At 32.8% G+C, this 26758-nt stretch overlaps 1 protein-coding gene across 7 annotated transcripts in view; it reads right to left on the reverse strand.

Moving 5' to 3' along the window:
* Window positions 1-26758, reverse strand: part of LOC122714402 (zwei Ig domain protein zig-8-like) — a 262470-nt gene that overhangs the window by 185891 nt on the left and 49821 nt on the right. For 4 of the 7 annotated variants that reach the window (XM_043935708.1, XM_043935710.1, XM_043935709.1 and 1 more), the window contains exon 2: window positions 23986-24203. The exons of the other annotated variants lie outside the window; for them this stretch is intronic. The gene's annotated coding sequence lies outside the window, so the exon portion shown is untranslated. The remainder of the gene's footprint in view (window positions 1-23985; window positions 24204-26758) is intronic. 7 annotated transcript variants of the gene reach the window in all.

Raw genomic sequence — 26758 nt, forward strand, 5'->3', positions numbered from 1 at the left:
TAATTAAATGTCTACCTTATTCTATTATTCTATCAAAACATCTATTTATCTTTGAGATATATTATTTCCTCTTCCATTAAAAAAGGAGAAAACTCATCTTAATTGAATATCTGATATCTAATCATTTCTTCAAACACTTTCTGTAACTCACAGTGAAGAATATCCAATTAAATATTCTGCTATTTCATCCAAGATATTCATTCATCTTTTTCCATCCAAAATGAAGATCATTCTAATTGAATATATATTTATTCTATCATTTTATTCTAAAAAACGTTCAATCTTTCTTTCTCCATTTTCTCCACTCCAAAGAAAAATCGTTTTAACGTCTATCCATTGTATCATTTCGCCCATCAAATCATCTTTTCCAGTTCTCTCTTCGAAATAAAGATCATCTAAACCAACACTTCTATCAACCACAATCTCCACATCTAAACATCCACGATTACATTCTTGTTGCACGTAAATACATACACGTGAACACACATATTTGAGAAGTCAGGTAAAGAGTGATGTCCAAAACGTGGACAGGATTCAAGCCATGTAATCGTACCAGATCGCTTAAATAAATAAATGACGTCGTTTGTACATCCCTCGAAGAAGTCACGTATAAATAGTGCTCCATCCTCTTGAAACAAAGGAGCTTAGAATGCTTTCGTTCAGTCGAAGACAAACCAACTAAAACTTATCCCACAGTGTGCCAGCTCTTAGAGTTGGTACACACGCGCGATTGTCATTTGAATTGCATCTTTGGTCACACTTGGTCGTGCAATTGACCGTTGGTGTTCACGTGTAACTCGCCAGTTAGGGATAACGTTAGGATTTAATCGAGATACGTTGGATAAATGTCATGCAGGCAGAAAGAACGAACGAAATGAGGCGATCGTTTTTCCTTGATCTAAGATCTTTTTTCATTGGTTTACCGTGACCAGGTAATTCTGGATAATGAATTTTCCATCGGCTCCTCGGCTATTTGCTAATAACGATGGATGGTGTCGCTTATCCTTAACGAGGTTACATCTAGGCCACCGATTCTTAGGTTTGTCGAACGAATGGATCGGATTTCTTTGCTCGATGAACGGGGTAAATGATGGGAGATGAGATTATTTGGATCAATAGAGCGAAAAGAGTTGATTTATGTGGTATGGAAATGCGAATGTTTTTTGTTGATTGCGAAGAATTGTAATATAAAGAAATGTGAGATTAAGAAATATAAAAAATTTATATCATATAGTGTGTAAAATATGTGCACTATTATTGATGTTTTGATAGTAATTGAAAATAATATATAAAATGATTAATAATATTTTAGTAATTGAAATGGCTATTCTAATAATCAATGTTTTAGTATTTGAAAGGCTTATGAGATTAATAAAGCTTGACACAAACGTATTCTGCAAATCAGATTTATGGAGAGTTACAATATGATCGTGTGGAGAACTTGTTACAGTCGTCATCAAAAGGATTTATATGGAATATGGTCTTCATAAGTACTTATACAAATGTCCTTTCCTACATCCTCTGACTTATCTTCTAACAAAATGAATTTTATTGGTGAGCAATATACACAGCATGAAATCTTCTCTCCTTTTCTTTCCTTTCTTTCTCTTTTCAAAATGAAAGTAGAATTGATATTATTGATATAGGAAAAAAGGAATGATCTATATTCAGAATTTTTTTGTCAAATAATTTGTAATCCACAAATATAAAATTGTTTCCTTGTCAATCAAAATTAAAGTATTTTTTAATCATTTTTTAAAAATGATTTTGATTTTGACAATCGCAGCAGATTATTTCAGGGACAAAACTCGATCAAACGATATTAAAAGAATCGTTATTTTGTGATTGATTACATCATTTCTCCCTTTTTGTGCTCCATCGATTTTTCTACATCTCGTTTTCAGTTTCAGATATTCGCGTTGGTCAAACGTGAAATTGCCGACCATGAATCACATTTATCAAATCGAGTAACAAAATATAAATTTCTATTCACTTATATCATCATGATGAAAATTCCAAACTTCAAATGCACGTATCCCATTCTTAGAGAGATATATTATATAAGAAATATAAAGAAATATTTATTTAAATTAAAAATAAATAATTACTTCAATTATTGGTATTTCAAGTAGTGAAATATCGAAGAAAAATCATTCGTTTCAGATCGTCGCACATTTGACAGCATAATTGATTGAAAATTGATTGGCATCATGAAACACGCGAAGCAATATTCTTTCGTTCATGCTTTCCTTTCAACTCAATATAACGAGTTTCACAGAGAATGAGAAGAGGGTTGCATCAACTAAAGAGTCTCGAAATCCTTGAAATTCTTTCGGTTACAAAAGAACTATTATATTACTACACCTTTCTTTATATTAAATAATTTTTATTAATAAGCTTTTATCAAAACAATGGAGATATTCAATTTTCATTCTTGCTTGACCACTTTATTTATATAAAGTCTCGCTCATATATAGATCGAAACATCGATCACGTATCAATCATTTGTCAATCAACAATGACATTTTGATTCTTTCAATTCAAATCATCGTATAAAATATTAGATACTTCATAGAAACAATATCCAATCCTTTTCTATTTGTAATCCAATCTAAACTCTAATCCCTTAAATTCTCTCAATCCTTCCATGCTACCACAAAAAAGAAAGTAAGACCATCATCCATCCATTAATATTCGATTAAATCCGATCCTCGTAAGATCTATATATTTGTGGGCTCACAGACGAGGCGATTTTTACGTATCATGTATATACCTCCATCTATTGTATTGAGCAAAAACGAACAAGTTGTGTCGTGGCATGTCATATCGCGTCGCGTGAAGCAAAAGGAAGACACGTCTCTTTGTCTTTCTTTCTCCAACGAGGACTACGTGTGTACATCCGTCTCGCTCGCTCGCACGAAACTATAAATCCAACCTCTCTCGATAAAATCTATCCCCATCCCCATATCCATCTTCCAATACCTTCTATGTGGCCGTGGGCAACCACGCTACGATCTTCCTGCGGTACTCCTTTGCCTCGCCACTGTTTTAACCCTGTTTCCCTTTCTCTTTTTTCTTCTCAATCCCATCCGTGTCCTTTTACCTTCGTTCGCCCCTCTCGTCCAAATCCTCGTTCTACTTGGTCACCTCGTTTCGTCACGTATTTTCTTCTCCCTCTACAAAAATATTCCAATTTATTCGTTCTCCTTTCATTTTTTTATATTTGTTACAGAATGTATGAAGTTTAGAAGTGGTATGTATGATTTCTCTTGAGTTATTCGCTCGAGTAATCCTCTTTTGCAACGAGTATCCTTTATGTTTATTTCACGAGAATTTAATTCCCTTGGATTTTTTTTTATTTTCTTTGTCGCGGGGCTTTTTCAATTTCTTTCTTTATTTTGTTTTTTTTTTCTTAGGATAAAGGAATATTTTCTATTAACTGTTAAGAAACAATTTGTTTCAAGATCGAAGTAACAATTTATGCGTAGTTTTTCGATTGTTTTCGATGGTGAAACGATAGAAGAATGGTATTGGCTCTGGCAAATGTTCCACGCTTGTGACTAGCAATTTTATTGATAAACAAAGGAATGAAGAAAAATGAATCGTATAGTTTGATGTATGCAACATAAGCAATACGATTCAATTGTTAATTTTTATTCATAATATAAACAATATAATTTTCTTCAATATCGTTAGTTTTATGATATTACATTATTTTTGGATCTCAAATTTATACAAATCTTAAATCTGTAAATGCTTCGAAATGAAATGACACTATCTTTATGGTTGATGTTATTTCTTTTCGTTTACGACATGCGTATGAATCACTTTTACAAGCGCAATACATTGTTTTTAACAATTAGAGTTTCCGTGGAATCTTCACATCCCGCCGCTCTTCAATTTAGTTGTTTATGGACAGGAAAACTTCAGATTCTAATTAGAAGTTCCAGCAGGCGGCAGTTTCGTGTTGCCTCTCTCGACGGCGATTGTCGTGTCATAAACCCTCGAGAAGTTCAAATACAGACTGTGGGATTGTGGCTTGGTTTCTCGAGTTAACACCACGTGCAATATATTTGTATCTCAAAGAACGTGTTCAAAGAAATTGTTCACTTTTCTTTTTTTTTAAGAATGCCGGAACAAAAACTTTCATCATAGCAACCACGAACCTTCCAAAGTTTCAAAATTTTCTGAATTTTCAAGACGCCAAACTTCTCGAAGACTAAGTTCTAAGACACTAAAAAATTTCGTGTCGATATATAGAATATCTCATCGTCAATTTTCAATTATTAATTATTCCTCTTCGTAAAGGCAAAAGCATAAATCTCTCTGTAAATTTCGTAATTCTGTCTGAAATTATTCGATCATTCGAACTTGAACTAGTTCGATAAAGTCTCGATCGATTCTCTTTCTTAAAAGGAATTTTCTCTCTTAAAAGGAGAGAGACTTTTTTATTATCATGTCAAATAGACAAAATCCATAACCACAGAGTGTAACACAATCATTCAAAAAATCACTCAAAAATTCCACCTTGTATCTTTACCACGATATTCCTCATCGAATGTTTCGTAATTTCCTTACCCATAGATCCTTTCCTTCCACCCGATCAATTCCACCCGGCTTGCATTTGTATTTCTCCTTCCTTCCCCTTCCTTTTCCGCTTTTTCATTGTTTGACCATTCCGTTTCCCTCCATCAGCTAAATTACCTCCTTTCTCGATCCTCCTCCTTTACGGTCCGATATTTCAGCGTCAACCGGCTGTTCCATGTCGTGATTTCCACTGCAGCTCGCCTTTTTCCGCCGCACAGATTCAATCGCGTTATCCTACGTCTACGAATCGATCATTCTCATTATCGGAAACGCGGCGCTCACCCATCCGATTTTATCTGCCGACGCGTGAAGAGATTTGCGATAATTTCTTCAACAGCTTTCCTTTCCATGGTTTATGTAAAAGTATAGTTTACAGAGGAGATCAAAAGGATCCAAAATAAAAATTGATAAATAGATGAGATCGATTGAGATCTGCTAATTAAGTTACGAGCAATTTCATTTAATTCCTTATAATTAAATGAAGATGGGAACTCTGTTTTGATAAACGAATCAAAAATCGATACTTTTGTATTTGTTTTGATTTATAAAAGTGTTGTACGGATTCTGTATATGGATATTCTATTAGATAAATCAAAATTAGATTGGATATGGAACTGATGTTCTACTTCTTCCAATGTGATATAGAACTTCAATGATATAGAAATCCTAATTCATCCAAAACTTAGTCACTTCATATGATGGAATCCTTTGAGATTAAGTTTCAAATTTAGATCTATTACAAAATCTATGATAGTCTATTTTCTTTTCTTGTTATCGATTCAAATTTATTTATCTTTCAAACTATATAAATCTATTTAATCGAATGATAAAAAGATTCAAAATTTCTTTTTTTTTTTTTTTGAAGATAAATCTTGAATCAGATCCTCTTAGATATATAACACGATGAAAAATTAATTGACAATTCAATTAATTCTGAGATCTCTGGTAGGTGAGATGCCTTCTAGCGATGATAGTTTGACTAAACTAGTTTGACTAAACGCACCTATGTAGTACTATCGAGAAGTTAGATATGTACACGTATCGTATTTGCGTGTCTAAATACCAATTACGGGATCTGATATTAATTCTAATCCAATTAATCGATATATCGACGAGTTGAGACAACTTGTACATCTAAATTATTCTTTTCAGAATTGAAGAAATTCGCGGAATAGGACGAAAAAGATATTACAAGTTGAAACATATCTTGTAATAAATCACTCCTCACATGTAAAATCGATACTACAATAAGATTAAAAATATATGGAGTCTATTGGAGTGAACTGAAAAGAGGATAGTGCATTGTGCAAATGCGGAACGACAATTTTCCGTAAGAGGATCTTCGCATTCGAGTTCTCAAGAAACGAAGTCACGTGTAAAAAGTGCCTTCCCAGCAGATACTAAAGATATATTTAGTTTCTCTGATAGAAATTCCTCTTCCGTTCCCCATTGAAAACCATTAATACTTCGTGAAAAAATGTTAAAGCGAAATATCAATTGCGAATTGTTCAAAAAGTTTCGATAAGTTGGAAGCTTATATTTATAGATCTTGCATGGTAGGAAATTCGAAATTGTCCAAGTGGCAATCTTTTTCGAAAGATCCTCCAAGTGTGAATGCATGTCAATTTTGTACGATTCTTCTTCTTCACGAGTGATATATTATATTATGCAGTAAAAATAGGCTGATGAGAAAATTTCCTGTGGTTGGGTCATAATATCATGATATAATCATGATGTAATTAACCATGTAATCACTGTGAATTATTATCGACAGCTGTCGAACGACCACGACCGATGATTGACATTCTTAAGTATACCAGGAGCTAATATATTCGTGAGGCATCTTTGGAGGATCGATTCTAAAGACTGAAACAAACGCAAAAATTGTCAAAATTAACAACTTTCCAAGAGTGTATCGTTCATAAAATAAATAGTTAATTAAAATCTTGATGCCTTGCCTCATAGAGTGCTCTTCTTTTATAAATTCAACAGAATTAAAACAGAATATTTAAGAATGATTCAATTCCTATTATTAACTGACAATCAAATAATTCACAAATTAATTGTAATAATTTTAACCTTCTCTTTAAATAGACAAAATTAATTAATCTTCAATCACAATTTTTAACAAAACACATAAACATCAATAACTTCGAAAGAAAGAAATTCCACTTCATCGATCCAATCAAAATAACACCAAGCTATAAATTCCCCTTAACCCCACCAACCCCAATTACATAGGATATGAATAATTCACCATACAACAACTCATCACTTCAAAAATTCCCCTCATCTGATCAAATCAATTCACCCCAACCGAGGACAGATTCTGAATCGATATAAAATCAACTCTCGTCACCCTATATAAACCATCCCCCATGACAACTATTTACCAAACCTAAGACACTAACCAAGATCAAATTATATCACCGTGTAATTCTTCGCTTCGTTACCCCTACACCCTTGTAGTAGTTCGAGATCAACCGAGAAGCAAGAATACCCATTAGTCTCCATTAGAATCGAATGGTTCCACGATCGAACGTATCCAAGATATCTCCTCCCTCGAATTGGGGCAGACAGTGGTGAGATACAAATTTCAAACAGGGGATACATCCTCCTCGATGGTTTTATTCGCGGCGAGAAAAACCGACCTTACTCACGCGTATCGATCAACCTGTCACACAACCTCTTCCGTCCCCCCCCCCCCTCCCCCCACCCATATACACACGTGTGTTCGTGACCGATTTCCAGTTGGCGGCGCGAGCCCGCGCAACGAGTGCCGTGATATAAAGGGAAAACACAGCAAAGAAAGCAAAGCGTAAACAGGCTTACTTCCTCGCGGTTGAATGGACATTTGTCTACGAAAACGGCTTTGGCCGGAAGCCAACCACCGCCACATCACGGCCGACCGGACGTCTCTCTCCGGATCGATGCTGGTCGATAACGCTCGATACAGGGGTTGGCCTCTATATCCGATCGAAAAAAGGAGAGGGGGGGAGGAGAAACGTGGAAACGTCGTTGCCATCGTGTTCTTGGCTGGTACTTCCTTTCAGAAACGAATCGCGTAATCTCGGTGTTTTATGGGCGAATACGAACGTTGTTATTGTGAATATTGTATCCTGAGGTTTACAGGTTTGGTTAGATGTTCTTGAATTTTTCAGAACAATGGATACGAACTTTGTCCGCGAGGTTTTTGTCGCGACGTTTAAAAGATTTAGGTTTATTTGATTGTGTAGAGCAAATGGGAAGAGGAGTGATTTTTAGATTTTAAAAGGAGAGGTTGACATGGAATCTCGAGTAAATTTAATTTGAGAGAAGAAAGATAGATGAAAGATCTATGAGATTTTTCTTTTAATATATATACTTTAGTATCCTTTAACTGAGAGGTGATAAACTGTACGAGTCTTATTTGCATATTATGAAGAACCATAAGAGAATTATTCCCTTCATACCCATTTTTTACTGTTCTCGTGACGAGAAAGGAAAATTCTATATGTGCAAGTGTAACCAATGGAGAAGTTACTTGAATCAACTCGATTGACTTTTGAGGCGTCGAATATGAATTCAGTCTGCGAGGGTTAATGCAAAAAGTGTATCAATAATCTTGTAATGTTATAAAATTTCTTCGACAATTACAACGAAACGATATATATCTTTGCAACACGAATAAAAATTAAGATGACAGAAGAATCACAGGGAGATCTGAATGGCAAGCTGCGACGCCTTTATACTTTCACAGTGGTGGGATCATGTCATTGAGATATTTCACTTTCGACCAAAGACAAAGATTTCCAACGAGACGGCTTTCCTCGAGTGCACTTGGGCCAAAGTTTCGAATCTTTCGAACGGTCTGACCTTGTTCAAGGAGGGCGGGAAGTCGCGATAAAGGGGTGTCAAGCCGAGGGTTCGAGGAAGGGCGCGTTTATTGAATCGTGACCGGCAAATTTTCCCGCATTTCCCCTTCGATTTTATGCTCGCAATCCCGCGACGAGAATTCAAGAGGAAGGCAGGAAGTGGGACATCGGCATCGAGATGTCGACGAATCGGGGTGGTGGCGGGCAAAGAAAGTTTCGGGAGGAAAGTTTCGACCGATTATAAGCGGTGAAACTGCAGGAAAGGCCAGCTGAATCGCTTTTTACCCCGTAAATACTTCTTTGTACCAAAACGAATCTGTATTTTCATTGTCGAACCGCGCACCATCCGATTTTTCAAGTAGCTAACCCCTCCACGCCAGAGGAATCCAATTATAAGTTGGACAACTTTCCAAGTTTTCGTTTGATTTTGGCCTCTATTGTGTTGATGCGAATAGAGCGTGCGAACGAATTTTTTTAATAACATATCGAATTTTGCTCGGGATGATTTTTTTTTGAATGAAAATTTTAAATAAAATTAGCTCTATAGTGAAACGAAACAAGATTATATATCCAATCTTCGACATTTCGAGATTTAAGAATCTTTTAGATTATCATCGAATCGTATCTCGTGTTTATAATAAATTTAAATAAAACAATTTAAATTCGTGAAGTTTGTTTTTGAATAAATAAAATGTTTCGATAGTTGGAATATTTGTATAGAAAACGATAATTCTTTTGAATTTCTGCTACAAGAATGCTGAGTAATTTTGCATGTGCAGTTCCGGATAATTATTCTTTTGCTATCGATTCTCTCTCTCTCTCTCTTTTTTGTAGTGCATTCGTATTTTATTATTTTTACCTTTCCAACGTATATTTTTTCCAAATTTTATCAATTCTATAAATTGTAAAAATATAGGAATTTTAATTTTCATCTCTGCCGATAGTACGACAAAAAGGATAGCTGCATATTCATGTTAAACGCAATAAAAGGCAGAAAAAATAAATATTCGTTACAAACTACCGGAAACAGGAAAAAAATAATAATTGTGGAATGAATGATATTTAAAGCTTTAGTCTCTTTTTCGTTAAAAACGCGTATCGATTTATCAATTTGTATTTTGACCACTCAGTTTTTTTTAAACGTTACACGCTTTTTATTATTATGATTCACTACAACCAACGAAAATCTACAACAATGTTCTTCCACATACAATTAATATACCCAACTTTTTGTTTACAATTATAGATCAATTAATTTCCAAATTCATTAAAATCAATGAATATTGAATTTTGATATATCTGATTTGTGGAGTTTCACTTTAGAGCCATTTAATATCATTTAATTATTTAATATTATTACCGTGAATATTAGACGTTGGATGTAATTAAACACTTTATTGCAAAAAAAAAAAACAGTTACGATATTACATACACGTGTATGACGACAGCAAAATGATTTTTATGAAAACAATATCGAATGAAAGTTCTCTTACAGCGTGATAAAACTACTAACTATTTTTATTTTTTTTTTTTTTTTATGAACCATATAACGCATAAATCATATTGTAAACAAGTCACCTTCATCCTAATTGTAGCACACCTTGATGGATCACCCCGTATATCTCACCTAACGTGTAACCCAACGTTTACAAGTGTCTGGGTCGTGTCGTTAATTATCCCATCGGAATGTTCATCATTTCCGATGGAACAGTTTCAACGTCACTCGCGATAACATCGGAGAATGATCAACACTATTCCAGCATAACAGATAATTATTGACCCGGGTCCTTGACATACCACTGCATTTACGAGTCCACCAGGTGACCAGGTGTCTCGAAAGCAACAGACATCGGCCAGATGTATTCGTGTGTCATTGTGTGCTTCGTGTAAACGGGTAGATTGATACACTATGGAGATACGAGATAGATAAATAGCAGTGGTGCCCTCTGGTGAAGTGGCCTGGTTAATAAGTTGGAAAAACTTTTATATAAATTATATGCAAGATATTAATATATTCATGGAGTTGGAGAATTGTTGTAAAAGCTAAAATAAAGATAAAAGTTGGTATGCAAAAATAAATCTGTCCGTTAAATTAGAAATAATTAAATAATAATTGCCTCAAATAATAAAATGAAATGATGGCGTGACGAAGATAAAGTTATCTCATAGTTTATCCATATCTTACTTCATCTAACGCAAACTTAAATTATTTATAACTTAATAAATAAATCTCAAATGACATTTTTGTGTTCATTTTGAAATGAAATTAATCTTCTGAAAATATCTCATAAGAATATATTAATATCTTATACAGAGTGTGTAATTTAGAGAATATTAAAATGGTTGAATCTTTTCTTATATTTTCAGAATTGTCGATTTTCTTTTCTTTTTTCTTCTTCTTCTTTAAATAATTATCTTATAATTATAGATTTTAGAGACGTATGAAAAATACAATATTCATCATCGTATTCTCAATTATCCATCTTTTCCTCGATACAATCTTTTGTTTCGACAAAAGTAAATAAAATATGAAAGAATCCAAGGTAATCAAGAAATTTCTCGTAACGAGAAATGTTTTATATTTATCTTCAATGTAATGTTAAATTTACAATTCTTAATGGAAGAGAGGCTGTTACGTTATACACTAAACGATTCGCCTTAATAGAACCATAATATCTCTGAAGTTTAATATTCCTCCTTTTGAAATAATCGCCATTACGTTTAATACGCTCTTGCAAACGGAATATAAGAGTACCTTTCCTCTACACACGTAAATGTGATTATATCCGTATGCGTCAACATGATTTGAATAATTTTGAACAATTTCAAGTTATATCATTTGTAAATGATTTACAAGAGATATCGAATATCTGTGACGTTATCTTGATAACACTTAACGCTCTATTCGCTTTAAATGGCCATGGCAGAACATCGATGAAGATTATTGACGATCCTAGACACGTGAGACATTTAAATCAGCTTAGAATTCCATGACATATGTTATGCAGTTAAACTGCATGTCATGATATTCGATTAATTGACGCATAATTTTGGCCTGATAATTTTGTAACGGCGTATGATGTTGTAAATATGTCACCAAAAATCCATCAATGCAATTAATATAATTCATAAAAAGAAAATATTTGATAAAATTATTTCTTATATTAGCTGATTATTAAGATTACTTTTATATTGAATTATATTTCTTCTCCTAGGCAATAATTTTTTTCTTCGCCACCAGATGTCTCCCTAACTCATATTCACTCTCTCGAAAACATTCAATTTTTTTTTACACAAATTCATTGAAGTTCTAATGATATTAAGAAATTAAAAAATCATTAAATTGCAAAGAAAGGAGACACAAAAGGGAAAAAGCAGTTTGCTTCAAGACGATAATTCCACATCTTTACAATTTCAATTGCAGATTAACTCAATTCCAAGCACAATCATGTTCTCACGCACACACGTGCATAGATATATGTGTTGATTGCATGAAACTCCCTGATTATCCTCGCGTTTAAATCGCATTAATCTGCAGCGGCAAGGGCAGCGACTGTGATATTACCGCATCCTTCCTGATGACCCTTTCGGCCAGCTAGGCCAATAGGTCGGCCTGTTTCGGCCGCTTAATTTGTAAAACGGCAAAATTGGTCGCTATTCAACCTGGCGAATTTCGTATTACACGAAAAATAAAGAGGATAAAGAGGCTGTTGTCGAAATGATCAACGATTCAGAATTCGGATTCAAACAATTCGGATATTTGTAAAATGTGATACGTCGTAAAAATGGGAAAAAATCAACTGCGTTACGTTCGATGAACAATTAATACGTATTGTTTGTCAAGTGTAACATTTGACATCATTTACGCAGGAATAGTAGTAGCCTGCAATCATTGAAATATTAAACGTTCACATAAACGAAGTTGTTTTTGGACAGAATAATTGGTTGTTATTCAGAGAAATTTTAAACTGATATTACGAGTGAATCATAAATAGTGAGAGTTTATGATTCGTTATTCATTCTCTCCTTGTCTTTTTTATACAATTTTGAGATGCAAGTTTCTGAGAGTATGCAGTTTCATCAAAATTATTTGCACGTTTTATGCAATTTATATAAAAATATTGATTTAATTAATTACGTTTGATATTATTTATTGGAACGAAATAAAAAGTGACTTGAATGACATGCTTTTCCTTATTTCCTGAGTTGATTTTGATACAATTTTTAGTTTCTCCTCGCTCTTTTCATTTTAAATATACAGAGATATATTTATTTAACATACGTTTTTAATATTTTCTACATATTGGTTGAAAATCTGAACACGTTTTAACTGCATAAAAATCCACAATCCAATGATTATCAATATATACCAAATATATATAATATTAAATTCTAATTAAAAAAGATACACATCAGTAAATTTTTCACCTTCTTCTATAATTAAAAAAAAAAGAAGAACTCAAAAACAATTATTCTTGAAACAAAGGAAACCAATTTCCAGATAGATATCAAACATCTCTCCCTTATTGCTCGTTCAAGAGTTTTTTCGCCATTGTTTAATTTTCCAGTCAACGTAGTTGACCACTGCTCAAACACCCTCGCATTCCTTACTCTTTTAATTAAAGGCTGCGGTTTTAACATTGGATGAACATAGAATACCGGATTCTTCGAGCAGCCGGATTATGAGCCTTTACGTATTCAGGGCACACACGTTCGTATGATTTGCATGATAATGGAGAAGCCGCGGTAAAGAGCTCTTTTATCGTGTTTCCTGTGTTCGGTTACCCCCATAGCCGCAGCCTATTTTTAATTAATACGAAAACGATCGGAGCTGATCGATCTTTAGTGCCTCGTTTACAATTGCGGTGGACGAAGATCCCTCTCCGTTTCAATTAAATTGTGAGCCATGTTTCTGTTTTTGTTTCCACTTCGAATCATGTAATATAATTTTAGCAAAGGATATTGTATGTTGAATTAATTTTTTTCGAAACATCTTTTGTTCTGGAAATTTGATATCGAGACAAAGACATAGTATAAACAATACTACATATATGGAATATTTATATTTTTTGCAATATATATATTATCAGAATAACGTTATATATAATAAAATACAAAGTGTAATATTTAATTTTTATAATATTTTTCTACATAATTACATTTAAATTTGATTGAATACCGGTAAAATATATTTCATAATTGATTTGTAAATAATACATGATGGATGTAAAAACATTATAAATTTTCCGTTTAATAACTACTTAACACACGTAATCTCCTCTATTTCTTTTAGCATCATTGCCACGTTGAGAGAACCAGATATGTAATAAACATGTGTGTGCAATAAATCTGGAACGTAATCGTCGATCTTGAAACCGCGTTTAGTAATTACACGTCGACATCGATTATCGATGAAAATAATTAATGCCGTTCGAGCGTGGGAATTATCATGTGATTTCCACGGTTGTATCGAGTAACCTCGTTTCACTCGTTTCACAAGTTGGCAAGGAAAAAATTCCACTCTGAGTATTTCAACATTATTTCCTCGTGTCACGCAAAAAGATTATTTTATTTAAGCTTCATGATTTTAATTATACACGTTTTTATATTCATCAGATAAATTTAATACCGAAGTTAATGTATTTAACAAATACTTTTCTCGAAACGAATTATTATTAGAAAAGAATTTTATATTTTATATTTTATATTTGCGATTTTATATTTGATTTTTGACGATTTTATATTTGCAATTTCTTGAGAATTAATTGTATTGATGAATGTATTATAATATTATAATTGATCAAAATAAAATTGATCATTTTCATCGAATGAATAATGAAACAATTGTATATTTATATAAATAATTAGTGTTGAAACTTAACATTTAATTTTTTTTAAATTAAACATATAAATAATCTTATATTAATTAAATAAAATCATTTATGATCATTTTATTCTGTACATCTTCGAAAACTTCAAAATTTTAAAACTTCTTGCACTTCTTCTCCCTAAAAATTTCAATACTTTATTATTATTTAAACCATCGTAAAATATAGAAATCCTTTTCTTCTCATAAATGAACACAAGAAGAAGAAAGAAAGAAAAAAAAGAAAAAATGCAAACTCAAGAAGAGAATATCAGTGCAAAGACGATAGTACTAAAAAGATTGTACGAGTTTCAATATCGCGGATGTTTGATGGAAAAAAGAAAATAAGGCGGATAAGACCTGTATCGAGCAATATTTCGTCGTGCAACGTGTCACTCTGTAAGCTGCAATAAAGGACACACGGTAAAAACAGCCAAGAGTCCAGCCGCAAAAATTGCAGCTAGCCAATCTCGCGGAGAAACTGGCCACCGATAAGAATCGTTATGAGTTTCGCCCCCTAAGTTGGCCTAAGTGGAGGAAAGGAGAGGAGGTCACAGTTATTATGCAAATACGAAGATTTACGAGGATATCGACAAAGTATGCATGATAGAACCGCATTACACACTTTTGCTCGCGATTTAAGAATCTAAATAATTCATTCGATATTCTGAAGATTGTTATTAATTATCATTCCATTGTCCTTGACTATTATATTAAAAATCACACGAAAAAACTTTGGTTGTTCAGATATACTACAATTTTTAATAATTGAAAACAAATTATTTATTACAGATTGGAATATTGAAATATTGTAACTAAAAATAAAATATTCAATTACATATAAAAAAGAATATTCGCGCAAAAACAACTAAAGAAGATCATTCGATCCAAGTAATCTATACATACGACAGCAACCCTGTATTTTATCCTTGCTGTTTAAATTTTGCAAATTTATTTCTCCCCTAACAGAAGAACTCCGTTATCGAAACAGGAAGAATCTAATGGCTGAAAAAAGAAAGAAGAAGAAGAAGAAAGAGGCGAAATAATCCAGATTAACATCAAAAGCTACTCTTTACACGAGGTAGGAAAAACATCGTCAAGGATCGCTATCTCCCAAACGCTATCTCCACTTGCTTCCTCAATGAATATTGCACGCTTAATTTCCCCTCCCCCTCTCCGTGATCCGAACGCCGAAACGATGCACGCCAGTGACATTTTCAGGTCACCAAACATCCCTCCCTCCCCCCTCAACCTGTTCCTCTTTCACGACTTCCGGAAGGAGGGGGAGGGGATCTCGAGTGGCATGTAAATCGGCGCCACGTTAGCGAGGATAACACTTATGGCCGTGCAATAGCCATTCCGAGGATTCTGGGGTAGGTAACGGTGCCGCATGCGTTTCGTGATAGCCACGAAGCTTCGAAACGGTGTTCCCCCCCTTTCTAGGGGGGATCTAGTTTCACGGGCCGGTGACTTGTCGTTGCAGTAACGACCTGATACGCTCGGGAAACAACGGACGGGACAAACGAAACGGCCTTGTTGGAATTGGAATTAAAAGTCCGGGCGGGAAGGAAGCGACGGGGGTGAAATTTGTCCGGCCTATCGGATTGGTCCGATTACTTTTTCGAAGGAAGTTGGAATGATCGCGTGGGAGGGGACACGGACCAGGTGATCGCAATGGCCTTGATGTATCGCGTGTAATCGTGATCTTACGATAATGTGTACAGGAGGTAATACGTTTGGAGGGTGGATTTTAAACGCTGAAACGAACGAGAGAAGTGTTGGTATTTTGTACACATCCATTATGTTTTCTTTGTTCGTTTTGGTATCTGGAATTCATGCTTTAAAAATTATCCATGAATAGATTAATGTTTTTTGTACATTTATCTTCATCATGTAGTATACTTGGGCTTTTTTTGTACGCGCAAGCAAAGAAAAAGTGTATAAAATATATATATACACGAAATGAACAGTGTTACACAATATTGCAAAAAAGAAAAAAAAGAGTGAAAATATTCATACAGGATATGCTGATTTTTATGACACTTTCTGCGAACTAATTAGCGCCGTTTTTCTAACTATGTAAAAGTAATTAAAACGTATTTAAAAGAAACTATGTGTATAAAACGCGTTATAAAATCACGTAAAAGTTAATCATGTAAAAGAATACTTTATAAAAGAAGAGTCATTTATTTAGTTAAAAAGATAGGCGAGTCTAACATTAATATTACACATTTTTTCTATAATTTGAGTTCTAAATAAAGAAAATAAATATTAGAAAATTGTTATCTCATTAAAATATTTACAAAAGAAAATAAATAAACTGAACAAATCCAAAACTAATCTAGTTGTAAAAATATATACATTGAAAATTGAAACGAAATTATTTACATTATCACAATGTATAAAATTGCTTTCAAAAATTGACGATTCATTATATTCTTTAATTCTGTTTATTCACGAAATTTTCACGAAGAGCAAAACTTTGAAAGCAAAAGAGAGTTAAGGGAATTGTCGAAAGTATAAGATTGCTTTAATTTCGTTCCTATATTCAGAAGTGAAATAGTTAGAGCTCGCTCCTCTTGTTGTTATGATTCTAAACTTGCGTTGGAAACTATATCGGGACTTGGTGAATTTACCACCAGTATTCCGCGAAAATTCAAGGCTTGTTCGTTACGAAACTAAGGGTATTTGTACGCTATCGTGTTTGATCAGATAATTAGAATAGGACCGATACGGTTGGACGAATGGAACTGGATTATATCTGATCAGGCGACTCGGTGATTCGTTTGGATGAGTAATGCAAGTTTCTTATTAGCCAAGCAAATAAATTAGAATTGTAGATAGTGAATTTGGAAGAACGTGAAACATGGAACGATATAAGAGTTTATCCGATCTAATTAAATAGATGGAATAAAACAATTAGATGAATTCATAAATAATTTCATATTTCGTTCTATGTGACTCTTAAATGATTCGAATAAAAGTATTTTTCTTTTGTTGTATCATTTTAAATATTATACATATTGAATAAATAATTACGAATACTATTGATCTTAATATTTTGGGGATGATATAATCGACGAAAAGAGATGTAAAGATTCGCAATTCTAACATCTAATAATTTGTAAAGAAAATTTTAATGCGACATAAGCTTTGCAATATTCGAAATACTTTTCTCAAAATTTACTTTTGCATGGAGATTTTTTTTCAAATTTTTGTTTAACTTATATTTTTTTCTTTAAGATATAAATTTATATAAATATTCAATCCAATAATGACAATTTTTTTTGAATAATATTTAAAATTTCTAAGAACTTAAAAAGCGGATAAACATTTATTTTACATATTTTAACATTCATGAATAATTTATTTTCTCTTGAAATCTCGGTGAAAAGTCGTTCGGAAGGATGTTACGCTTCCACTTTTAGAAATATAGTTTATCCAGTTTACATCTGCTGGCTTTTTTTCGAATGTCAGAAACGATGTTGAGTAAAATTTTAAAAATTAAATTCAAAGTATCAAGAGGATACCTGAATCTAAAGTATCTTTATCATTGCTTCAAACGTAAAAACTTTTATCAAAACTCGTACATGCATCTCGTAATTTAGCTTGTAAGGCGAAAATTGTCGAAATTTTTACGATTTAAATTTCTTCGTTTTGATCGTGCAAAACTTCTTATGTGTCTTAGTATCAAACAATAGATAAAGATACCATCGATCGAGAATATTTTAATATTTGTACATTTGCACTTGAATTTAAAATTTCTTTCATATTTATCAATATCTTATATTATAATGTATAATACGTAACATCCATTCGTTCATTTCTATCCAACATCTAAAAAAACTTCTAAACTTAATAATCTCAAATTAACTGACCGTCATCACAAAATAAATAAGCAATAATGACCAAATAAAAGATACCAAATCAAAGATAGAGGACCCATTAATTTGAACTGAATTTCCCGATAAAACTTATTCAAACATTGGAATCGAATTCAAGAGTCAAAAATAAAATCACCGATAAAGACTTCATCCGAAATCACACTAACTATCCATCAATCAAGTGGAATGCACTCACACCCACACACACATACACACACTCTCTTTCTCTCTCGAAGAGTTCGAGGACCGTCAACCTTCCATTTTAAACGGATTGCCCGTGCTTTTATTGCTAGTCTCTATTTTGCCCTCTCTCGAGATGGACGCCTGGCACGGCTCGTTTCCGGAAAAGTGCCGTCGCTTTTCCACCGCCCCCTCCATCCCAGCCCTTCCAACCATCGGTTAGATATACGCATCCTCGTGTTTTTGGAGGAACGACCCCAACGTTGAACCTACGTTGGACCACGGTAAGTGGACATCGAGGACGGTGTTGACCCGTTCTGTCAACTGCAAACCTTGCACACCCTGTGTTCCACCATCCACAGCGTTTCAAAGTGAACGTTACTCGTGCGCCATCACGTTACGAGACGTCACGCGTTGAAACATTTTCAGATTGATTCCCGTCTCGCTCTGCGCTTTTTCCTTTTTTCTTTCTTTTTTTTTTTTTTTTTTTTATCCCAGCTGCCACGTTGATGAAAGCACCGGAACTATCATGCTCCCAATATGCAAGATTTTAAATCTTTTTGTAAATTTTGTTCGTACAATGTACAAGGATATAGGATGGATCTTTGTGATTGATTTTTTTGTATTTTTAATTTCAATTTTTTCAAGTGTTTCGAATAAATTCAAAGATTTGAGTTTTAATGCGGTGGATTTGTGTAACTGCTATGGAACTTTTGGATATCAGTTTGGTATTGGTATAAATATCTGATACTGATATTTGATAAGGCTAGTTATACTAGTAGATTTCGGAATAAAATTGAATACGAAACGAGAAATGGAGATTTTTGAATAAAATTCCTATCAAATGCTTATTCACACTAGGAAGTCTTAAGTGATAGTAATTGCATTTATATATTTTGCTAAAATTCTGGACATATCAGTAGTTCATACCTTTTTCATCGTACAAATGAGTATTTAGTTTTTCTTAAATTCAAGAGAAACACCTTAAGACTTATGTATTGCAGGATTGAAAAATCTTGTAGTATAAGAGAACTTATTAATCGAAGTTGCTTTAAATATTGTAGCCGTGTAAACAATCTTAAGACCATGTAAACTCAATTAATTAAATTGAAACGATCATTCAATTAAAAAATAGCTTATTTGCCTTATTTTTAATCGATCGATCTAAATATTCTAACAATAATTGATTAAAAAATTGACTAACAATCATAAATTAATTGAAGAACGATTGTGAAGATATCGATGACAGAGAAATTTACAAGTGAGAAACATTAATATGAAAAAAATCAGCAATGAAGAAGATCGATTTAAAATCGATCGATAAATCTTTCAATCAAAAATTATCTGACGAAAACGCGGCTAATTTTCAGATTTTTATCAAAGAAAAGGAGACTATATTCAGAAAAATGTACACACTGCAAGGATTTGTTAAATAAAGGCCAGCCGCGTTATTGAACAAGCCTTCCACTTTTATATTTTCGCGTTGTCCTCGCCTCTCGAAATTGTAAATTATTCCGAGGCTTCACGCCGTTGCATTTTCCGCGATACACCGAGTTGCTCGAGTACCCTCGCCTCAAGATGAATTGTATCGTTGATGTAAAACAAGCCTCGCGGTCTTTTCCACGGAATGAAATATGTATGCATCGCGTGGGCCGTGTGGTAATTTTTTTCCCCACTGTCACCAGAGTGAACGGTAATTTTCGCGAGTGCAGCGCGAGACGAGGTAATTTTCTGTTCGTTCCGCGCCCGATCACAACTGGGAATATAGAATTTTAGCAATTTTATTCTGACTTTGTGATGCAGATGTTAAGACTTTCTTTTTTTTTTTGCATTGAAACACGGTAATTACTAAGATAAGGATTTGAAGTTAAAAGACTGTGATATCGATTGACGACGACATTTCTTTTTAAAGTAATTACTTTGATGATGTGGAAGACTTGCGTAACAAAACCTAGACGACTCATTTTTGTATCAAATAAAATCCTTGAGAAAGATATGTGTCTAGATTCGAGAAAAATAATAGAAAAAGAGACACAAATCTATTTCTACTGGATACAATTCTGAAATTTCTATTGGATGTTAAACTCTCAAAGGATCGAAATTTTGTTTTTTATTATATTTAGCATATTTAAAACTTATCCTGAGATTCTATTTTCAAAACTGATACTAGGAATACACTATTGTAATTATAATCTGTATAGATCTTTGATGAATGATAAACTTGATGAAAAATTCTATAATCTGGCACATTGAAATTCTAAATAAATTCTAATAAAATTCTAAATAAAATTCGAATGAATTTTTTTCCTAATTTAAAAACTTGTACGTCGTATTAAAATATAACAATAGTGCCATACGTTCAAGATTCTCTATATATTCGTTTAGAAACGAGATTTGTTAGCAGAACGTGTACAAACATGTACAAGTTAACACACACATACCATTAGTAACATTTTGAAATCGTGAAAATAGCAGATCTCGTGGAAGAACCGTCTGATTATGGACCAGTATCTCGAAATATCGTTGCAACGTGCACCTGCAATAGCCCACACGAGTGCCACGGAGGGAAAAGCAGATATGCAAAATTCAAGAAATCGTTGGAAAGCTTCGCGAAACCCCACTTATGTTCAAATCCCTGCAAGGATGACTTGGAAAGAGAAATTAGGAGTTCATGTTCGGCATGATATCAACTTTGAGAGTTGAAACTTTTTGAACGGTCGTGATCGAATTACTTGGACATTTTCGAGTCGCGTTAGTACTAAACTTCTCGCCTTCTAAAACTTTTCCATAGTTTGATTCTGAATCACAAATCGTTCTTGTTAGCCCGTGCATTTAGATCGCCGATTAGTTTGTGAATAATGAAATTAATATTACGAATTTTGCGTATCAATTTTTGACAGTGTTCGTGTAATTAAATTAATTAGAACGTATTTGTATCCCAATTGTTTGATAGAAATTAATTTCACGAAACTATCATCAATGGAGATTAAATTATTGTTTCGATATTATACGTTCATTTTCTCAAATTATTTAATCATTTGGGAACTAGAAGATTAACTAATTGTTCTATATAACGTTACTAATTAATATTTTTTTTAATCCTTTCCTTTTCAAATCTTATATGCTTTAAAAGCTAAGTATTTTTGCAGATTCCTGAACAATTTTTAAAATATTCGTGGGAAAATTAATAGAGAATACTGATGCGAGAACGAATGATATTCGTATTGAATATTTATTTTTATGTCTTGTTTGCTAATAATTTTTTAATAATCAAAGTATGCTAAATATTCGATTAGTCTTCAGTGACGTTTATTCGGTTAGAACGAATTAATTTTCGTTCGATTTATCGAAGAAAGTGATTATAGTTGCATCGAGAATCAGAAGTTTCAATTACGATTTTCTACCTCTGGATATGAAATATGAAATTTCGCTTTAAATGCTTCGATCATACCAGTCCGTGGTTTTCCGGTGTCACGGTAATTCCAGATAGATAGTATTTCAAATAATAAAATACGTATGAAAGATATTTTATATATATATATATCGAAGAATCGTCATATCTCGTTTGAGCAAACATTTGATCTGAGCAGGATAACCAATAACTGGTGTGGTGATCATTTTATCAGGTAAACAGTATGAGGAATTGTCTACAATCTATATTTGTCTACGACCCTATAGAAAAGTTGAGAGAAACTAAAAAAATAAGAAAAGGATTGAGTAACTAGATTATATTATTATTCTAATTTAATTATTATCTAAGTTAATTATATTTTTTATTAGAAAACCATTGTGCAATTTATTGATTCTTTTCTAATTTTGACTATTTAGTTTTTAGTATTTTTATATAACTGTTATTTCATTATTGAAAGGAGCTTAAAAAAATATTGATGGCTTTCTTTTTATTTAATACTATATTTTGTTTCATCTTCTCATAGACATATTCTATTTAAATATTTATTTAAATAGAATAGATGTATATTATATGAAAATTGTAATTTTCCGTATAATAATTGATGCAAAGTTATGTCACCAACGTGTTGAAAGAAGCTTCCCGATTGGTGGCGTTAGTGTTCCATCTATTGATACTATCGTAGCCACCCGTTCGCAATTAAGAATTCAATTTCGATGAAAGCTTCCAAGGCAAAAAGTTGGTTCGATCTGGGGCTGCTTGACATTACAATCATCGTTTGACGAGAATTAGAACAAGCAGAAATTGGAACCTCTCGTTCGACCTTCCTTCGTATATTTTAAATATTTCAACTTGAAAATTTAATCGTTTGTTTCTACTCGTGAAAAATTTTTAAGTGAATAAACAATTTAAATGGTCTGGAGAACAGTGTAATAAAATATATGTTTCGTGTATTATTATGTTATCGTTTTTTTTCTTTTCTTTTTTTAAAGAAATTTAATTCATATTTGTGAAATTGCAAGTTACAATTGAGAAGTGCATATAATTCGTGAAGAGACTGAAATCTTTAACGAAGAATCGAGATATCAAAGAGAAAAAGTTGAAAAAAAATTTGATAATTTACTAATAAAAATAAAATTATCATCGATATCCATGATATTCGATTCTCAATCAATAGCAAAATTATTTTTTCGTTTTAGACCATCCACAATGGAATAATATGATAAGGGAAAAATTTTAAACAAAAATACATCGCGTAAAATTTAATTAAAATTCGCGTTATATTGATGAAAAGCAATTCCGTAACCTATCAAAACTGTTTTCACGTTTTAAAAATAATAAAAAATATGATTCGATTCCACGAAGAGGAGAGTGATAAAAATATTCGTATTATTTACACGTGTAAACGTTTCAATTATATCGCATAATTTTATAATATATATAAAAAACAGCCATATCGAAGAGTAAAAATTTCCACGACACGTATCGCTGGTTATAAAATTTCGCGTATTTACGAGACAAGGATAAATTCGCGTTATAGTAAAAACTGGACGCGTGTTTCCAAACCAATGCGCGATTCCACTAGACCGGCGTACAAAGCCGCATATTTTCAGCTTCATAACAAGCGCAGTTGGAAATTGTCGCAGCAAAGGCTGCTTTTAAAATGTGTCCGCTACTCTGACTGTTTGCTCGACAGCACGGAAAATACAGTTGCTAATTAGAAGGGAGGGGCTAAGTGGCGCTTGCCTAAGGAGTTAATTCGTTTTAAATGAAACACGAAATCGTAGTCTTTTTACGCGAGAAGAAGACACTTCCCTGTTTCGACGTGTTTCATAGTCTATTCTTTCCTATTCTTTTCGCGCCTCTGCTCTTTTATATTCCATCGAAACATCGGGCTCTAAAGCGATTCGAGGGGGTAATAGTATTTTTTTTTCGCGTCGCAACAGATATTGTGAAATATAGATGAGAATTTTCTAAAAAAAAAAAAAATCTTTAGAAAAAAAAGATTCTAAAATTACATGCATGTTTCAATGTTTTTATATTATATGAAATATACGATTCTATTTTACATGCATTTGTTTTTTTCATGCATTATTGTTTGCGATTGTTATTCACGTATTTCATTTGATGAATAATATGTAATGTAATATTGATTTTTTTTTTTTTGATTACTAAAATGTTTACGTTTCGTGCGTATACACTTACCCCCTCAATACTCCTCCATAATTTCCATTTGTACCACGAATATTTATGCGTTTGTCGCCGTTAATTCCCTCAAGTAGCCATAACAAGAGATGTAAATCGAATGCGTTGCCGTGTAAGTCACATGACGTAGCTCAAACGTTCCGCATTTCCTCGTAGAAATAATAGAGGATATCGCTTATCCGAGAAACTAAGTTAATTTCCGATCACTTTCCGCGATCCTGAAACGATAGTGACGCATCCGTTAGAGACTTCGATTATTCGACTTTGCATCAATTTCGAATACAACCACATATTCTTTATATACTGTGAATATTATCTATGCATACCTTTAATCATAAATCAAGTTATGTTTATCATACTTTTAGACGTGATATTAAAAAAAGAATCAATTATTAATATTGGTTAAAATTTATAAAAAAGAATGAATAAATTCCTTTTATTTTGCAATTGGAAATCGTTGATTTATCGTTAAGGATATCAAAAATATTTTTATATAAAAAATTTATTCGAAATTTGGCTAATTTAATTATCTGATGAAAAAATTATTGGTTTAATTTATTTTTTTATATTTTGAAATCTAGAAAGAAATCTTGAAAGACTTTAGAAAGTAAAGTGTAGAAAAACTTAATAATGTTTTATTTGAGATTAAAATGATATTTTTAATTTTTCTTGTGAAATATTTAAAATTGGCATTTTATTATGAATAAAATTTCTAAAGAAATGAATACCTCAGATTATAGGGTGCGCAATAATCACGATACATAGAAGGTGTCACGCGATCGTATATATATCCGTTTCACGATGACTATCGACACGGTAATTTGTATGATTTCATTTGATGATATAGAGAAACACGAATATCTGGTCTTTTAATGTTTCTCCTAACGTATACGTAATCCTAGATACAAGAAAGTTTCTATATATTTCTCAACTATTTCCATAATTGAACAAAAAAATATCGAAAAGATACTTTCTATCATAATACAAATTCTCGTTACAATCTGAAATTAATTTTCATTAAAAAAAAAAAGTATAAAAAAATGTTCATTTTCCGTAGATTTTAAATCACGGAATCATAATTCACACAAGATTTTTTTCTTCCATTTATTCCAAAACTTTATAAATCAAAAAAAAAAAAAAAATGGATATACTATATTTCTACCATCATCCCCCACCACTCATAATTATCTCGTTAATCTCCCTCCAAAAAAAAAAAACTCTCTCGTCCGAAAGTTATATTGCTTAATCCTCGGAATAAAAAAGATCGCCGATAAACCACTTGGCTCGAGTCCAACACCCCCACTTTCCTTCCCCCAGGATTAATCCCTCCCCTCTTATCCTCGCACCGTTCATCCATCACCAACCCAAAACAGACGCAATCCAAAAGTCTCGCTCCTAGTTACATCCCCCCATCGATCCATCCGCTAAAATCTCTCGATGATTTCGTGTCCCTGTTTCCTTCTTTCCTCGACCCGGATCAACCCGTTTCTCCAACGCAGTCATTCGACCGCCGACTAGGTGAATTCCGGCGGAGATATTTCATCTAGATTCCAGCCAAGGACGGTCTGGTATTTCATTGTCATGGAAATAAACGTAAGATGGGGTGACGAAAGGGGAGCCATGATTCTTCCACGCTTGGTGATATTCTCTGTCTGATTCTTATGGTTTCGTTCTGCCTTACCCCTTTCCCTCTTTCTCTCGCTCGGTGAGAAAATCGATTCAACCCTCCGAGGGATGTTCGCCCAGTGGCAGGCTGAGTGGATTCGACGCTAAGCACCGATGGGGATAAATAATGCATGAGCGGGACATTTTACTTTGTTCCGTTGTAGGCCCTTTGCTGGCCGCCGCGCCGCGTGGCTTCAATCAAAGAGACGGCTTTTAGACGCGTCAACTTTACCACCATTTGCTTGATAATCATTCGTTCGAGTAGTACAACTTATCATTTGGGGAAGGATGTTTGGAGAGAGTTTTGTCGATGGATTGCTTTTACGATCGAAAAGTTGATCAAGTGGAGAGTTTTTCAGGAATTTCTTTTTGAGGAATGATCGTGAAAGTGAAAATAGCTTTTGCTTATGCGCGAAGAAATATCCATAACTTTGGAAAGAATGAAGGAAAAGAAATGATTTTCCAAAGAAGATTTAATTAGATGTAAATTTGATGTTTTTAATTTTTGATATGAAAAGTCATTCCAAGATTGTTATATATATTTTATTGTGTTTTAATATCAGTAACGATGGAATAGAAAAAAAAATGTAATAAATGGAAATATGATTTTGAAATTTGTTGAAAAGCAAATAAAGATAGAAGTTGTACGATATTTTAGATGTTTTACTTAACAACTTGAAAAAGAGAGAGATATACGTCTTGAGTTCTACGAACAGAGAGCCTCTCTGAACAAATTTTCAAATATACTAGTGTCAGATGCACCGGATATGATGAAATTCTTGGGAAATTTCCATAATAATATAAAATATTAAAAGCTATATAAAGATAAATAACACACCAAAGTCGTCAAAGAATTTTCCATTTCTCTAAATTTTTTTTACTTAAAGATTTCGTTAAATTTCTAACTCTATAAAAATTCTAAACTACAATTCCTTTTATTAAATTTAATCAAATTAATTATTTCTAAAAAATTATTCAAAAATAAATATATCTCAAAATATTAAAAAATTATATCAAACTACATCAAAATATAATTGAATATGAAATTATTCGATTATCTCAATTATTACAAAAGGTTATCATGAATAAATAATTATCGATAGATTTC

Source organism: Apis laboriosa, unplaced genomic scaffold (assembly GCF_014066325.1).
Source record: "Apis laboriosa isolate Shangri-la unplaced genomic scaffold, ASM1406632v1 scaffold2_cov157, whole genome shotgun sequence".
Taxonomy (NCBI): domain Eukaryota; kingdom Metazoa; phylum Arthropoda; class Insecta; order Hymenoptera; family Apidae; genus Apis; species Apis laboriosa.